This window comes from Macaca thibetana, chromosome 12, assembly GCF_024542745.1.
Source record: "Macaca thibetana thibetana isolate TM-01 chromosome 12, ASM2454274v1, whole genome shotgun sequence".
In the NCBI taxonomy this organism is placed as follows: domain Eukaryota; kingdom Metazoa; phylum Chordata; class Mammalia; order Primates; family Cercopithecidae; genus Macaca; species Macaca thibetana.
The window spans coordinates 77381150-77395688 of record NC_065589.1 but is presented as its reverse complement, the minus strand read 5'-3'; the positions used below and the strand labels follow the sequence as shown (position 1 = coordinate 77395688).

Below are 14539 nucleotides of genomic sequence, written 5' to 3'. Positions count from 1 at the left end.
GTCATAGCTGTATTATAGTAACTTTTATTTGTTTAATAATTTCATAATATTACAAGGTATGGACATATGACAGTTTAGTCTGTCTTTCCCCTATGGGTGCTCATTTGTTTCAGGTTAGTTTTTATGCTACTATGAACAAGGCAGTAATATATGTTCTTTAAAAAATATCCTTATAGACTTGTACTTTACTTTTTATGAGACAGACATTTATGGACTAACACTGACTTAATAGATACTGGCATATTGCTTTTTCCAAAAGGCAGTAAAATACGTACTCCTATCAGCTTTGGGTAAGATTATACTTTTTCCCATAAATACCAAGTAATAGGTGTTTGTTTATCCATCCTAAGAGAGAAAGCCCCTCCCCTCATGATGTCTACATTAGTCATCAAGATGGATAATAAATAAATAGCTCTATAATGTCACAAATACGCTGTGAGGAAAAATAAAGTAGGGTTAAGGAATAGGAATGGGGATAGCTATTTTAAATAAAGATATTTGTAAAAGGCCTCTCCAAAGAGAATATTTTGGGGGCTCAGTGAAGTGAGAGAGTAGGCAATGCAATATCTGGGGTAGGAGGAGGCTTCCAGGAGAAATAATAACAAATATAAGATGTCAGAAAAGAGCTTGATTTGACACTTGTGTCAAGACTGGATACGAAGTTATTGTCAGGTAGTGGAAGTGAAAGATGTGGGGACTTGGCCTAAGGTGGTAGTCGTGGAGATGCTGAGAAGTGGTCAGATTCAGGATGCATCTTGAAGGCACAGCTGAAAGAAAACGCTGATTGTTTGGCTGTGGGGTGTGAGAGAAAGAGATGAACATGAATTATTGATAGGCTTTTTAAAATAAGTGTCACAGAGAGTTCCAATGCACCCTTTGCCCAGCTTCCCCCAGTGTTAACCTCTTACATAACGATAGCACACTTGTCAAAGAAAGAAACCATCACTGGGTATCATGCTATTAAACAAGGTACAGACTCTTCAGATTTCACATTTTACCCATGAATATTCTTTTTTTGATACAGGATCCAATCAAGGATACCACACTGAATTCAGTCATCATTTTGTGATGATCTGTGACAGTGCTTGTCTTTCCTTGTTTTTTATTATCCTGATTTTTTGAAGAGCATGACTAGACATTTTTTAGAATGTTCCTCAATCTTAGTTTTCTCTGATATTTTCTAATGATTAGATTTCGGGTAAGGGTTTTTTGGAAGAACACCAGAGAAGTAAAGTACTCTTCATATTGAATCGTATCAGAGATGTATAATATCAGCATGATGTATCACTAGTAATATTCACATTAGTCAGTTGGTTGAGATAGTGTCTGCCAGATTTATCCACTGTAGCATTACTGTTTTTATTTCTTATGCTCTGTTTTTTTGAAACAACTAACCAAACCCAGTTCACACTCAAGGTCGATGGTGGTGATAAAACTTTACTTCTTAAACGGGGATGATCTGTATATGTTCTTTGGAAACCTTTTGTAAGGAGCAGTTTTTCTCTTCTCTTTCATTTACTTGTTTACTCAGCCATTTATTTAGATCCATATAGACTCATATATATTTATTTTTTCCTTGGGATTATAATATAATACTACCATTAATATTTGTTGCCTAAACTGTTTCAACTCTGACCATTGAGAGCGCTTTCAGGTTTGTTGTTGTATCCTTTTGACATGCCCTGGTCTATCTTACTTTTCTTCTTCCTTACTTTCTGGTATTATACAATGTTTCAGGCTCATCTTGTATTTCCTCTTTCCCGGACCTAAAATCAGCCATTTTCACTAAGGAGCTAGGTTTTAATAGAGCACTTTAGTAAATGATGATGCTATTTCCTGACATGAGGAAGCCCAGAGAGGGTAGAAGCCTAGAGTATGTGTCTTCTGTCCTTTGTTCCTTATTACCTATTATTGTTATTTTTTGGACATACTATGTTTAAGAAGCCTATTGGCCATTCAAGTGGAGTTGCAGAATAGAGTAAACAGTAGATATGAGTCTAAAGCTCAGAGAAGAGGTTCAGGTTAGAGATCTAAATTTTAGATTCATCATAAAGACATGGGATTGGGTTTGATTTCCTTGGACAGTATTAGAGAAGTCTCAGAACTGAATCTGCTAAAGGATGTAGAGTTCAGGAAGAATGGAAGAAATCAGGCAAAGAGGTTGAGAAAGATCAACAAATGAGGTAGGAAATAAGCTAGGAGTGTGTAGTATCCTAGAAGCCAAGTGAAGAAATACGTCACGAAAGGGAAAGTGATTATCAGAGTCAAGTTCTGTTGAGAGATTGAGGAAGATAATGACTGAAAACTTACCATTGGATTTGGCAATATTCCAGTTCACTGCTGACCTCGATAAGTGTCATTTCAGTAGAGCTGTGGTAATGAAGCCTAATTGAGAGGAATTCAATGTAGAATTGCAGCTGAGGAATGGAGAATGCACTCTTTAAAAAAGTTTTTTTAAAAAACAGAGCAAAGAATTAGGGTGATAGTGAGATGGGGAGCTGATGAAAAAGAAAATAATGATTTTAAGATGGGAGACATTAGAACATATTTGCATACAAATGGGCATAATCTAGTAAAATGGAGAAAAATGATGATGTGGAAGAGAGAGGGTATAATTGAAGTCGTGAAAACCTAAGTTGGTGCGAGGAAATGGAACCTAAGTCTTAAGAGAAGGGGTTGGCCTTAGGGAGGAGAAGGATGTTTCTTCATCATAACATGACTGAAGACAGACTACGTGATCACAAATGCTAAGTGTATAGAGGATGCAGTGATAGAAAAGGGAGGAAGTTGAACTGTGGCTCTTTCCATTTTCCTAGAAGCAGTATCATGAACTGGGAGTGAGGAGGTGGGAAGGAATGTGGGATGGCTGAAGAGGCAAAGGTGCCTCTTTGAGCAATGTCATAGAGCCAAGGCATGAATTACCAAGGAAAGTGTGATAAGATTGCCAGACACTACGGGGGATCCACTTTTGTTTGTGGTCATATACCAAAAGTTATGTCAATAACACAGTATCCTACATTTTCTCTAGTTGCAGTCATCTGTTTAACTTCTAGGGGACAGGTTCATAGCAGGAGGAGAACTGAATTTAATCGGGTGGGTTTTTTTGTCACACTAGTTTGAAGAAGAGAGAGAGAAAGGCCTTGGAGGTGAGTGTGTGTGCAAGGGAGAGACTACCATGATGAATAATGGACTCTAAATTCAGTAAGTGAGGAAGTATGGACATTTGTGGAATGAGTGAAAAATGTGTTCAGGTCAAGAAAAGTTTTTATTAGTGAATACATGATTTAAGTAATGTGGAGACCTATGTTATAAAGCTTCTGTAAGGCTTTATACCCTGTTGTTTTTATTTACCTTTTCCAGTGGTAGAACTTGAAACATGCTTTTCAATCCCTTGTATGGTAATCTGTCTAGTCTAGTTTGTACCTCTTCTAGGGCCAGTCTTACCAATTTATAATTTTCTGGAAGATCATCTATTTCCTTAAGTTTTATAATTTTTACCTAAATTGTCACCTAGATTCTCTTATAATTCTAGCAGATTTCCAGAAATTGTAATACCTCTTCCTGTGCCTTTAAATAGAGAATTATTACCTGAACAATTTTAGAAAATTGTTTGCACATTTTTGAACACGGGTGATTGAATGGAAGAATCCCATGGTGACCACCTCATCTATAAATAGTCTAAGATTAATTTGGTTATCTTGTCCACTTTACTGAAATAGAATGACTAAGTACTATTATTCTTTTGGAAACATTTTTTGTCATGTAATAATGTTTCTTATATTTCAACATATGTGAAAACAATGGAAATTCATTTTTGTTGTTTGGTAGACGAATCAATTATGGACTGCATATATTTTTGTTAGCTGTACTTCAACATGTAGGTGAAGGTATAAAATTGGAGTGGTATTGATATTTTAAAAAGAATTATAAATATAATTAACATGACAGTCAGTGAAGTTTCTTCTCTTAAAAAGATAGGGTCAGCTGCACGTGGTGGCTCATGCCCGTAATCCCAGCACTTTGGGAGGCCAAGGTGGGTGGATCATGAGGTCAGGAGATCGAGACCATCCTGGCTGACACGGTCAAACACCATGTCTACTAAAAATACAAAAAAATTAGCTGGGTGTGGTGGCACGCACCTGTAGTCCCAGCTACTTGAGAGGCTGAGGTAGAATTGCTTGAACCCGGGAGGCAGAGGTTGCAATGAGCTGAGATCGCACCACTGCACTCCAGCCTGGGTGACAGAGCAAGACTCTGTCTCAAAAAGAAAAAAGAAAAATAGGGTCAACTCTACATAGAAGATTGTTCTCTCCTGCTAGATTTCTTTGCCCCAGGCCCTTTGCTCTGTCAGGAAGCTGCCCTTCAGAGTAATTGACACTTGTGCTGGTTATAGGAATATTAATTATGCAATGCTGTATTCTGAGATGCAATTGCAGATGCAATTAAACTATTTCACTGAACTTAGAAGTTTTATTATCACTTGAGAACATCAGACAATTACTCCACTTGTGTTCATAGACCATCATTCCCTTTTGACGTTTTTAGGCTGTGATGTGTGCCAAGCTTCCAGACATGCAGAAGTCATCAACTTAGACGTCTCAAATTCTGTGATTCTGACAGGAACAGATATATTCTCAAAACCCCAGCATTGGCAAAAGAGATTTTTTTAAAGGCAGGAACAAGATGACAGCCTTTCAAACAAGTTCTATTTCTTTATAGCTTATCATTGAATCACCTATTAAAAATATTACAAGTGATTTTATAGTTTAGTCAGTGCTATCATTGGGACGTGACCTTCAGTGATCTCGGTGCAGGCTGGCTTGGCTCCTGATTGAAACATGCCAGCAACAGCTATGTGCCTCACTGACCTACTAAAGGTACCCTTTTAGATAAAAAGTTGAAAACATGGAAGAGTGCCTTGACCATTGCCAAACAAGATGGCAGCTGGGATTTGCAGGACAATTTGCAGTGATTTCCATGGGCAACCAGGAAGCTAAAGAGGCTGGAACAAGGAGGTGTCTTTACTTTCCCCACCAGCATTGCAATATTGAAGGAATTTCCACAAGTTAAAAAACTGGTTCTAGGTGACTTTCTCAATTAAGCCCCAAATATTAGAAAAGAGCAGATGTGATTTATAAGTGTTAGATGCACATTTCTAAATGATGATATGGGTTTATGTCTGTCTTATTTTTCATAAAACTTACAATCAGATATCTGACCCTGGGCTTCTTTAAATGAGCATAACAAAGTTGTTTGAAGACAAATGATGTTATATTTATATAAGTATACATTTATCAGTCTTCTACAAGTTTTAAACTCCTCAAACACTTTTCATAGTACCAGGAATGATTATATTTATCCTTGAATCAGCCATAGAGGACATTTGTCCCTGCTAAGCCCAACCATAGGGTGAGGATCCCACTCATAGGTGGTATGAAAAGGCAGTGTTGAGGCTATCCAATGTGCTTGTGATCACCTCATAAAGATAGGATTCCAGGAAAAATGGCAGTTCCCGTTGATCTTTTGTGATGTGCCCAGGGATCCTGCAAGGGAAGAGTAGCTGCCCCTTAATCTTCCTGAGGTACATTACATCCCTGGATGATTCCTCTACAAAGTTGCCTCAGGGTGAGCACTGTCGATCTTAGCACAACTTTTAAAATTCTGTCTGTCACATGTGTGCACACATACTTTTGTTTTAACACAGTCTTACACAGCTGGTGTCCCCAAGTCACATCCACCCAGCACAGGGGCTAAACTGGAATGGTCGCCTGCATCGACTACTGTGCATTGTACACAGAACAGGCATTGAGCACCAGATCCCCAATACTTGGACCTTTGCATTGAATATGCCATTCTTCCCAACTCCTCCTCCTCCTCCTCCTCCTCCTCCTCCTTCAACATTTTTTTTTAGAGGCTGGTCTTGGATTTTTGGGCTCAAGTGATCCTCCCATCTCAGCCTTCAGGGTAGCTGGGGCTACAAGGCTTGCATCCCCACACACAGTCTTCCTTTTTGGTAGACTTCCCTGTAGTGGCTTCACTGGCCTCAGTTAGGGTCAGTTTTATGCATAAGATTTATTTTTATATCCTTTACTTTCAAACAGGTTAGCGTTTGAATCCCTTTCTTCTATAGGCCAGGGTACCTTTGCCTCTGTCTAAATTATAGGTTAATTACAGATATGTGGCTGGGCATTGTGGCTCACGCCTGTAATCCCAGCACTTTGGGAGGCCGAGACGGGCGGATCACGAGGTGGGAGTTTGAGACCAGCCTAGCCAACATGGTGAAACCCTGTCTCTACTAAAGATACACAAAAAAATTATTAGCTAGGCATGGTGGCGCATGCCTGTAATCCCAGCTACTGGAGGCTGAGGCAAGAGAATCGCTTGAACCGGGAGGCAGAGGTTGCAGTGAGCGAAGATCAGCCATTGCACTCTAGCCTGGGTGACAGGGCGAGACTCCGTCTCAAAAAAAAAAAAAAAAAAAAAAAAAAAGATATGTAAATTTAGATCACTAGATTTCTCAATATTTTTGCTTTCCTCAATAGAATATCTTAATGCCTAAAGAAAGACTTTTATTTATTTGGCTGTCAAATACAATTATGTTTTTGAATTTCAACTTTAATAATGGGTAGTCAAAAAACCATAATTTTCTTCTTAGATTTAGTTACAGATCACTAATATAGTCAGTTTTCTTATTTGTAAAATAGGGAGCTTGAATGAAATAGCATCCTCATTTTCTTTTTATGGCAGCAGAAACTTTTATTTTATTTCTAGGATGAAATTTTAAATTGTATCTTAATAAGAAATTACATTTAATAGGGAAGTTATTTTCACTAACAAGAAAAGTTGACTTTAAATTATGAATGCTATTTATAGACATATTCAACTCAACATCTAATTTAATTATTTTGTTTTAGTTGCAAATATCTTTTCTTTTCTTTTTTTTTTCTTAAGACTTCTTCTTTTTTTTTTTTTTTTTTTTTTTTTTTTTATTGAGACAGGGTCTTGCTCTGTCACCCAGGCTGGAGTTCAGTGGCATGATCTTGGCTCACTGCAACCTCCGCATCCTGGATTCAAGAAATTCTTGTGCTTCAACTGCCCAGGTAGCTGGAATTACAGGCGTGTGCCACCATGCCCCGTTAATTTTTATATTTTTAGTAGACCAAGTTTTACCATGTTGGCCAGGCTGAAACCCCTGAGCTGAAATGATCTGCCCGCCTTGCCCTCCTAAAGTGCTGGGGTTACAGGCATGAGCCACTGTGCCTAGCCACAAATATTTTCTAACTTTTTAAAGTCTATATTCAGTGGACACAAAGAGAGGTCTGTTTGTGTGCTTGCTTGCTGCTTGCTTGTTGGTTTTTAATTTCTTCGATTGTAATCTCAGGATATGCATCTTTAACAGAGAAAACAGGGAAAGCTCCATTCTTAAATGTTCCTCAAAATAAGTGCAAAGGATGATCCAAGTTATATCTTCAGTGGTCTTCAGTATGCCATCATTTGAATGTGTAATGTTCTCAATAGAATTTTAAGATATTTAAAATTATACCTAAAATTGTACAGCAAGGTGACTATAGTTAATGATGCCATATTGTATTTTTGAAAAATGTAAACAGAGAGGTTGCTGTATACTCTCACCACAAAAATGATAACTATATGAGGTAGTATAATTTATTAATTAGCTAGAATTAGCTATTCCATAATGCATTATACTTCAAAACATGTTGTAAATGATCAAAACATACAATGTTATCTGTCAATTTTTTAAAAATCTAAAAATCATTAAAAATAACAGAATTGAATTTTGATTACATTTTTCTGAGGTTTCTTAAGTTCATCTACCAAATCTGGGGTTACTCAGAACCAAACTGACTCAATAACCTCTATTAGCACTGTAATTCCAATCACAATTTGATATTTCTGTGCTATTGTTGTATCACAGATAATCCAGTTTATTCCAGATCCTTATTTCAGCATATCTATGTAGATATTGATAAAGTTTAAAGGAAAAAAGCGAATCCTGGAGGCACAATTTGCCTGAGACAAATTTTTTTCTTAAAGATTGTGGTATTTTGTTTGTTCAAATTACAGCAGCATAAGTTGCTTGTGTAGGGTATTTGTTCATTCAAGTAACGTATTTGTAGAATTTCTACACTAGCTATTGTCATTGGCTATGATCAATGATAGCTCTGTTCTGCCTACTATGGAAACACAATAAATGAACAAGCTTCTCTACCTCATTTTTAAAGAAAATTTTTACATTTTTATATGGACTTGGTAATATTACCTTAACATACAAGAGTAGAAAATTCATTAGTGATTTAGAAAAAGTGATTATATACATTCAGTCTGGGTAAATAAAAAGTATGTATCATTACTGCCCAGTTTCATCTCTCTAAATTGTTGCACTAATCACTTCTAATTATGGCACTGTAATTTTAAAGAACAACATTTTTGTTAATGTATGTCATTTCAGAGAATATTTTGTATATTTTCTTAAAGTCTAAGTTATCTTAAATCATGAATATATAAATATTTGAGTTAATTTTATAATGAAATAGTTTCCATTAAGCAAATCAAACAAATCAAGAACTGTAACAAATATTCATTGTGATTTTTATTGACTATCAAAAGCTACAACATTTTGGTTGATTTCCCTGGATTTTTGTGTGTTTTGAAGATATGAATCTCCTAAAGACTAGAAAGTTGCTTAAGTCTAGTGTAATGCTGCTTAATAGAATGGATATATCTTTAACTTATTGTCCCAAATAGTATTTGTTGATTGAAACCAGACAAACAAATGAGTTAAACCATGTATGGATCGTTAGAAATTTACGACATTGTTCTAAGAAGAATATTCTTTGTTTGCTAAATTATATACTATATGATTATTCAGTTCTATATTTAAAACTACACATAGTTTAAGATTTCTATTGATTTTCTCCTATGTAATCATGATGTTGGCACCTTAAAGTTTACTCTTTGAAAACATAACCTTGTGTAACATGCTGAAATGCATTTTCTTTTTTAAGGAAAAAATGAGGAAATATCAACAGACTGAAAATATGTTTTCAGAGGCATAGAATCTTCAGGAAAATACTGGAGTTCCTGAGATCTCAAGGTTAGCAGTTTATACATTATTCTCATGCTTTTACAGATTTGGGATATAATCTGTGCATCTGTTTCAAGTTTCTAATGTGCAATTGGATAATAAGGAAAAAATGATCTTACTTAAATCTGACTTAAAGTACATGTTTTAAACAAAGTCTCATTAAGATTTTAAAAAATCCATTTATATCAGACATACAGTATTTAGTTTCATTAGGCACAATAAAAAGTTGTCTTAATGGAGAACTACTGGTTATTACAATTTGCTTCTTTTTTTTTTTTTTTTTTTTTGAGACGGAGTCTCACTGTGTTGCCCAGGCTGGAGTGCAGTGGCGTGATCTCGACTCACTGCAAGCTCTGCCTCCTGGGTTCACATTATGCCATTCTCCTGCCTCAGCCTGCCAAGTAGCTGGGACTACAGGCGTACACCAGTACGCCCAGCCAATTTTTTTTTGTAGTTTTAGTAGAGACAGGGTTTCACCATGCTAGCCAGGATGGTCTCGATCTCCTGACCTCGTGATCTGCCTGCCTCGGCCTCCCAAATATAATTTGCTTCTTTTTAAAGGGTAGCACTATTAGCATAAAAATATTTGACATTTCTATAAATTTTTCTTCCTGATTGTTAAATATAAACCTATTTAGTGAATTTTTCATTTCTTTTGTATCTTTGGCTGCAATATGCACACATATACACACAGTTTAGAAGGATATCTAATCAGCAATCTTTCTGAAATTCCTTGAATTCCATTCCGTGACTTTCTTTAACTACAGCCAAATAAATAATGCTATCACTGGAAAGTGTGGCTTCAATAAAATGACAATTAATGTGAAGGAACAGGAGGATCTTGGGAATATTTTCTAAGTTGTTTAGGATGATATAACTGGAAAAGAAGAAAAAGCCTACCCATTATTAAGCAGCTTATTATAATAACAAATTAATGTACAATATTCATTTAGAAGTTATAAAGGTAGGCTAAAATGGTTTAGTCCAATTAGATACCTTGAAAAAGTAGATGATTTTTGATGTGCTCATATTGTGGGACCCAGTATCAAATATTCATAATTTTAAATTTAAAAAATGTGATCTTTTATTTTACTTGTCTTGGTCAGGCATGTCTTCAGTATCTCTATCTATTTCTCATTCTTCCAAGGGTTTATTCATTTATTTAGGACTTACCATATGCAAAGCAATGGGATTAAACACTTTGGTTCTTTCTAAATGAATAAGATATGGTCCCTGTTCTCAAAAATTTCCCAACCAATGTCTTACCCAGAAATTAGTTTTACTATTAACTCAAGCAATATATAATTAAAAAGACAAGCCAGATTTTATAAGGGCATGTAATTAATTCTAAAGCTAAATGGAAATTATTTGGAGATTATTTGTATTTTCACATTATAGCTTCTATTAGCCTAGAATGCTGACAGCTTATACCAATGCAAATTTTGCTCCATTACAACCCACACTCAGTGGATTTTTTTTTTTATTAAAGTAGCTCTTGAAGTACAACACAAGTAAGAAATATGAAATTCTAGGAAAGAAAAGTCTCTTGACACAACTGCAAATTTAATGTTATGGAATATAGTTGTGTAATCACCTATGAAAAGAGCAAAGGTGGCCTTGCCTCCATTTTTTTAAAATTCAAGTACATTGGATTTCTTTACTAAGCTCACCAGAGAATTAAATCATTTCCCCAATGACCTGGAAAGACTCGTAGGTTTGAAAGGGATTGAATTCTGTAAATCCGTAAGAGATCATTTGCAAATAGTAGCTAGGTGAGTACAGGGATTTGAAATGGGTGGGAGTGCAGACTCATCTTGAAATGAAGTTGCACAGCACTGTACTTCTCAATAAAACCTTTTTAAAAGGGTAGTGTCTTAAGAAGTTAATGCAAGTAAAGTAATTTAAAATAGTAAACTTCTTTTTTGAAAAACCAGTGAAGAGATCCATTGCCTCATTATGCCATTAGAGAAGGAGCCAAATTGATTTATGTAACAACCATCATCATTCAACAAATATTTGTCAAGTGCCTACTATGTGCATGGGGGTATACGGCGGATTGCTGGGGAGTGACAGCAGTGAATAAAATAAACTATTCTTGCCTGACTGGATATTACATTCTAGTGGATGGAAATAGGTGATAAAAAACAAAATTAATTATGCATTATGTTTGATGGTTATAAGTACCATGGAGAAAAAAGAAAAAAGAAAGGGAATATAGAGTATAAGCAGAGGTAGAATTTTTAAATAAACCTCATGACTTTGCACTACGTAATTTACACAAAAGAGATAGATGCCACTTTTGTTCACATAGTACCAACTAAAAACAAGGATGATGAAATACAACACCTGATGGTAAGTTTTCTAAATCATTATTAAGATATATGTTGTGGCCGGGCGCGGTGGCTCAAGCCTGTAATCCCAGCACTTTGGGAGGCCGAGACGGGCGGATCACGAGGTCAGGAGATCGAGACCATCCTGGCTAACACGGTGAAACCCCGTCTCTACTAAAAACAATACAAAAAACTAGCCGGGCGAGGTGGCGGGCGCCTGTAGTCCCAGCTACTCGGGAGGCTGAGGCAGGAGAATGGCGTAAACCCGGGAGGCGGAGCTTGCAGTGAGCTGAGATCCGGCCACTGCACTCCAGCCCGGACGACAGAGCCAGACTCCGTCTCAAAAAAAAAAAAAAAGATATATGTTGTAAATGCATGTAAAATAAATTTCAATTTCATCAGAAAGAAAAAATATTATTTTTTAGAAATGATGCTACACTTACTACAAATATATGAAATGAGATAATATTAAAGAACATAGGTCTCTCTATGTACATTTTTATTAAAAAATATATAGAGTTGGAAATTAAATCAATTTTGTGCAATCATTAACAAATGTGTGGTCATTAACAAATGAACAAATGGGTGATTAGGGTTTTTTTATGGTAATCTGATTGGAATATTTTCATTCAATGTTTGGTTCTGAGAACAGGAGTCTGGAAATATTGAAGGCCCAAATACTCCTGCCTGTTTTCTTGGAAACCATCTATAGTTTAGAACTCATCATATAAAGTGGTGTTATCTTAAAAGTCATTCAGTCTTGACTTTACTGGTTGGAGTTGAGAGGTTTAGCTGATTTTGTATGCTGAAAAAGTAGTTATTTTGTTTTTATTGAGTTTAAGTCAATGTGAAGTAAATATCTGGCCGTGCGAATAAACAAAACAAAATTTGGATTAAGAGATTTCAAAATCTATTAAGTAATGTGATTTTTTTCCGTCTTCCAAAAGTCAGGCATTGTAAACAGTATATCATCTAAAGGACATGTGTCCAGTATTAGATTATTAAAAGAAACACAAAGTAAAGCTCATGACTGTTTAGAGGCTCTCTCTCTCTCTCTCTCTCTCTCTCTCTCTCTCTCTCTCTCTCTCTCTCTATATATATATATATATATATATATATATATATATATTTTTTTTTTTTTTTTTTTTTCTTTGAGACAAGATCTCCATCTGTTACCCAGGCTGGAGAATAGTAGCAGGATCTCGGCTCACTGCAACCTCAACCTCCTGGGCTCAAGTGATTGTTCTGAGCCTCCCAAGTAGCTGAGACTATAGGCATGCACTACCATACCGGGGTAATTTTTCAAAAAGCTTTCTTTGTAGAGACAAGGTCTTACTTGTAACTCAGGCTAGAAGAGGCTCTTTCTTAATTAAATCAAATTAGAGAGTAGAGAGTGTTTATTACATACCGTATTGTGGAAAGAATTAATGGTCAGCTCTGTAAGAGTTGTAAGCTTGTGAGCTTGTGTTGTCTGTTATGGGAAAGCCAAAAAAAAAAAAAAAAAAAAAAAGAAAAGAAAAGACAACTAGAGATGCAGAGGGCTGGTTGAAGGTTATGGGGGAAACAAAGACTTCTCATGCAGTATTTCTCTGTTAGGGATAGATTCTTTCCAAACCAATATTGACCTTTGTTGTACTCATCTGGAAACTTCAATGGAAAGAACTAGAAACTCTGGTTGAGGATAACTGAAACTTGACTTTTCAAAAGCAAATAGAAAACAGCATATGCTTTCTTTAAATTCCCTTGCTTTCATCCACCCTTCATTTGCTTTACAAAATTGCTAACCCAGGAATCATTTGCAAATCTGTACCACAAATCCAGTTCCCTAGGAATTTTTCCAAATAATGATTCTTCCATTCTCTCACAAACCAACACCCACATGAATTTCACATTACCTGGTATGCCCATGCTCTAGATGGCTCTTTCTTCTCTACCCTGTCTTCAAGTTCTCCAAGTAATTTTCTAGCATTCTTATTCTTCCATCATTCAGGCAAATAATTTAATCCAGTGTTTTCCAACTTTAGCACTATTGAGATTTGGATCCAGGTAATTCATTATTGTGGGAGGGGAGAGCGCTGTCCTTTGCATTGTAGGGCGTTTAGCAGCATTTCTGGTACTAGATGCCATTGGCACTTCGTCTTGAGTTATGACAAACAAAAATGTCTTCAGGCATTGACCAATGTCCCCTCAGAGCAAAATTAGCCCAGATTGAGAAGCGTTGAGCCAGCCCTAGCTTCTACAATCTCAGTAAACTTCCATCCACTCTGCTACATCAACCACAAAACCTCCTGAGCACCTCCAGCATCTTATTCTCAATTAAAACAGCTCAACAAGGCCAGGCATGGTGGCTCATGCCTGTAATCCCAGCACTTTGGGAGGTGGAGGTGGGTGAATCGCTTGAGTCCAGGAGTTTGAGACCAGCCTGGGCAACATGGCAAAGCCCTATCTTTACAAAAAATACAAAAAATTAGCTGGGCATAGTGGTGCGTGTCTGTAGTCCCAGCGATTCAAGTGGCTGAGAGATGAGAATCACTTGAACCTGGATGGTGGAGGTTGTGGTGAGCTGAGATCATGCCACTGCACTCCAGCCCTCCAGCCTGGGGGACAGAGTGAGACCTTGTCTCAAAAAAAGAAAGAAAGAAACAAACAAACAAAAAACAGCTTAACAGATACACTTTAAATATCAGTTTCCCTTGCTAAAGTAAAACTCACCTCTATTTGATCATCTGTATGTTTTCATTATCCTTTTATTTGCTTATACTTGGCCTTGTATCTAAAACATGTTTTACAAAATAATAAGACAATATAAAATAAGAAGAAATAAGGTATAAACAGGTGAAGTGAAAGGAAAAGAGTTTATTACATATGTAACCTGACTTCACCCCTAATCACTGGGGTGATTACATTGAGACTGAGCTAGCCCTTCAGTAGCATTCACCAATGTAATCAGCGGGGTGAGGTTAGGTTACAAATGTAATAAACTATTTTCCTTTCACTTCTTTTGCTTAGAATAAAATTAGACTTTTAGTGCCTTTAATCTTTCCATGTTCTGCTAGCTGTGCTTGGAAGTTTGCTTGGAAAATAGCAGCTTTCTCCCACAGCT

At 36.4% G+C, this 14539-nt stretch overlaps 1 protein-coding gene across 2 annotated transcripts in view; it reads left to right on the top strand.

Annotated features, from left to right (window-relative positions):
• CSRNP3 (cysteine and serine rich nuclear protein 3) overlaps window positions 1–14539 on the top strand; it is a 221253-nt gene that overhangs the window by 31943 nt on the left and 174771 nt on the right. For both annotated transcript variants that reach the window (XM_050752906.1, XM_050752905.1), the window contains one exon: window positions 9027–9115. The gene's annotated coding sequence lies outside the window, so the exon portion shown is untranslated. The remainder of the gene's footprint in view (window positions 1–9026; window positions 9116–14539) is intronic.